We start from the raw sequence: 4,102 nt of genomic DNA, 5'->3' as shown, positions 1-4,102 counted from the left end.
ATTTTCTTGGCTTCTACCGCATCTACACATCTTAACAGTACTTGATCCTTCCTTCTTTTATATAACACTTCTCCATCTAAGACATATTCAATGGCTATCTTTCTCAGAGTTCTTTTGTCATTCTCTGTCACTTGATCAGGGTATTCCCGATTCTTCACATATTGTAAGATACTCCGATACCAAGGACAATCATCTTTTCCCTCCTCCTCAATATTGCAACAATTAGCCGGGGTCTCAGAGATACTCATCTGAACAGGCCTCATTGCCTCAAGTCTATTCACCTGAATCATCGAAGCTAGAGTAGCTAATGCATCAGCCATTTGGTTTTCCTCCCGTGGGAGGTAATAGAAGGTGATATCGTCAAACTCCTCAGCCAATTCAAGAACTAGTTTTCTATAGCCGATTAGCTTAGGATCTCTAGTCTCCCACTCCCTTTGAGTTGGTATATCACCAACGCTGAATCCCCGTATACTCTCAGTACTTTGATGTTCCGTTCAATGGCTGCACGAATGCCCATAATACATGCTTCATATTCTGCCATGTTATTTGTACAATCGAAGTCCAACTTGCTAGCAACAGGATAATGATCTCCACTTGGGGATACCAAGACTGCCCCAACTCCATTACCCGTAGCATTTGAAGCTCCATCAAAATTTAACTTCCATACGTGATCCATTTGAGGATTTTCTTCAGTATTCGCCACATACATCAAGTCCTCGTTTGGAAAATCGAAATTCAAAGATTCATAGTCCTCCAAGGCTCTACTAGCTAGGAAATCGGCTATGGCACTTCCCTTTATGGCCTTCTGACTGACATATACTATATCAAATTCTGAGAGCAAGATCTGCCATCTAGCCATTCTCCCGTTCAAAGCAGTCGATTCCATCATATATTTTAAAGGATCTAACTTTGAAATCAACCAAGTCGTGTGATACAACATATACTGCCTCAGTCTTCGGGTTGCCCAGATTAGAGCACAACACAACTTCTCAATTGATGAGTACCTCATTTCGCAATCGGTAAATTTCTTACTGAGATAGTATATTGCCCTTTCTTTCTTTCCCGTCTCATCATGTTGGCCCAATACGCACCCCATGGAATTCTCCAACACTGTCAGATACAATATCAATGGCCTATCTGGACTAGGAGGTGATAAGACTGGAGTATTAGCCAAGTACTGCTTTATCTTATCGAAAGCCCTCTGACACTCTTCATCCCATTCGCCCGGATTATGTTTCTTTAAGAGCCGGAATACTGGATCACATTTCTCTGTCAGTTGTGAGATGAACCGAGCAATGTAATTCAGCCTCCCTAGGAAACCTCGAACCTCCTTCTGAGTGCGCGGGGGAGGTAAATCTCGTATTGCCTTTACTTTGTCTGGGTCAACCTCGATCCCCTTTTTGCTAACTATGAAGCCTAATAACTTCCCTGATCTGGCTCCGAACATGCATTTGGCCGGGTTAAGCTTGAGCTGAAATTTCTTTAATCTCAAAAATAACCTTTTCAAGACCTGAACATGCTCTTCTTCCGTTCTAGACTTCGCGATCATATCGTCAACATAGACTTCGATCTCCTTGTGCATCATGTCGTGAAACAAAGTCACCATAGCTCTTTGATACGTTGCTCCCGCATTCTTCAATCCGAAGGGCATTACATTGTAACAGAATGTTCCCCATAAGGTAATGAATGTGGTTTTTCTCATGTCTCCAGGATGCATCTTTATTTGATTGTATCCAGAGAAACCGTCCATGAAAGAAAACAATGAATAGCCCGCCGTGTTATCTACCAAAGTATCAATGTGAGGCAGTGGAAAGTTGTCCTTTGGACTAGCCTTGTTCAAATCCCTATAATCCACACACATTCGTACCTTTCCATCTTTTTTGGGAACAGGGACGATGTTGGCTACCCAATCCGAATACTTGACCTCTTGTAAGAATCCAGCGTCGAATTGTCTTTTGACTTCTTCTCTTATTTTCAACACAATGTCAGGTCTCATTCTCCTGAGCTTCTGTTGAACGGGTTTACAATCCTCTTTTATGGGCAGACGATGCACCACAATGTTAGTACTTAGCCCAGGCATATCTTGGTACGACCACGCGAAAACATCCTTGAACTCTCGGAGCAAATTAATGAGGTCTTGTCTTGTCTTTGCGGTGATTTCAGTTCCAATTTTCACCTCCTTTCCATCCTCTAGGCTCACTATTTCTAACAATTCCCTATGAGGTAGGATATGCTTATCCTCTTGTTCCATCATTCTTAACAAGTCCGGAGATGCATCATAATCTTCGTCATTTTCAAAGTCGTGGGATTCTTCTGAACACACCTCTTGCTCAAAAATAGGCTCCGTGTTTGAGGCAGCGTCACTCATGTCATTGATATCTGAAGACCTATGAAGGCATATCAAAGAATATACCAAGAATATAAATTTATGAATATGTTTGTGCAAAAGAATTACAAATGAAAGAATTATTTGTAAGACAATCAACCAAATGAAAAATATAAAAAGAAAAAAAAAAGACTGATCAAGATGAACGTTGACATGTATTTCATTAAAATAATGATATTTAGGCCCAATGCCTATTTCACAAAAAATTTCGTATCGTTTCTAGGCCAACAAACAACAGGAATGTTTTGAGCATTATCTGAATAAGCCCTAAAGACTACAGGGATTTCTTCAGCAGTCCAATTGTTTAGCTCGCTTCCAGGCTCATAAGGGCAGATCTCCAACAAAACCCTCCTTCCGTTGCTTCTATGGCGTTAATATAAACGTTTTCCAACATTCCTCCCATGCCGCTACCGGACACCCCACATTCAGAATGAATAAATCCTCCCGACACAAAAGATGAAGATATGTGGGGAAAGGTTAAAGGCTCAACTTAGCTTCATGTCCATTCAAACGCGCCTCCTTCTCTCTTGTCTCTTCTCTATTTCTTTCTTCTTCTGCTTCATGTCTGGCTTGTACCCTAAACCAAATCTATCAAACTTTTCCTTCGGCATTGGTGCCTCAATCCTTCCCTGAAGATATTTTCCCAATCCTTTCCCGGGTAAGGCTCCTCTTCCTACCATCAATCGCAATCCCATCTCAGTGGTCCTGGATATTTTCGGTACTGGGATTCTATTTCCCTCCGCAATAAACATCGCGTTCACAAATTCTAACGATCGAAAAGAACATTCTAGTGCCTCATCGTTGATGTCCACATAAGGTGCATCGCTAGTCATCATTGCGATAATATCCTCCTCTGCATCTATTGTTACCAACCGATCCTCCGATACCAACTTCACCTTCTGATGTAATGATGAAGGTACTGCCCCTGCTGAGTGTATCCACGGTCTCCCCAATAGACAGTTGTAGGAGGGTTTAATATCCATTACAAGAAATCCACCTATAGGACTGGGCCAATCTTAATGGTTCATTCTATCTTTTTTTGTTCATAAATTTACTATCTTGCATCTTTCATTGCGAACTGTCTATTAGACTAGAGTGGACAAAGGCAATACATTTAGTGCAGATCCATTATCAACCAAGGCCCCCGGGAGTGTGTACCCTTTGCATCGGACAGTAACATGTAGGGCTTTAGTAGAACCTCTTCCTCCGGATGGTATTTCATCATCACTGAAGAAGATAAAATTGTCAGCACCAATATTGTTGATCAGCCGATCCAGCTTGTTTACCGAAATATCGTCAGCCACATATGTTTCGTTTAGCACCTTTAATAGTGCATTCCGATGTACTTCCGAGTTAAGAGAAAGCTAATACAGAAATGCGGCTGGCTTTTGTGTAGTTGCTCCACAACACTGTATTCACTGTGTTTCAAAAACTTCAGAACTCTTTGCCTCTCTTCTTTTATTGGTTCATTTACAATGTTCAACTTCTACTGCTTTTTTTTTTTTTTTCCAATTCTTTCTGACGACTCTGCTTGAGCGTCATTTTTCCCTTGGCGTGTAAAAACTGTTCCTGATTTCTTTCTGCTTCTTTTCCCAAAACGGTCACATTACACCCGTAATTCCACGGCACCAATTTTGTTATCCCTATAAGAGAAATTTGATGGTTTCTGGATTAACAATTTTCGTGTACCCTGGGCCCTACCTCATACCTCTTAGG

Source organism: Gossypium hirsutum, chromosome D02, assembly GCF_007990345.1.
Source record: "Gossypium hirsutum isolate 1008001.06 chromosome D02, Gossypium_hirsutum_v2.1, whole genome shotgun sequence".
In the NCBI taxonomy this organism is placed as follows: Eukaryota; Viridiplantae; Streptophyta; class Magnoliopsida; order Malvales; family Malvaceae; genus Gossypium; species Gossypium hirsutum.
This window is presented reverse-complemented; position numbering follows the sequence as displayed.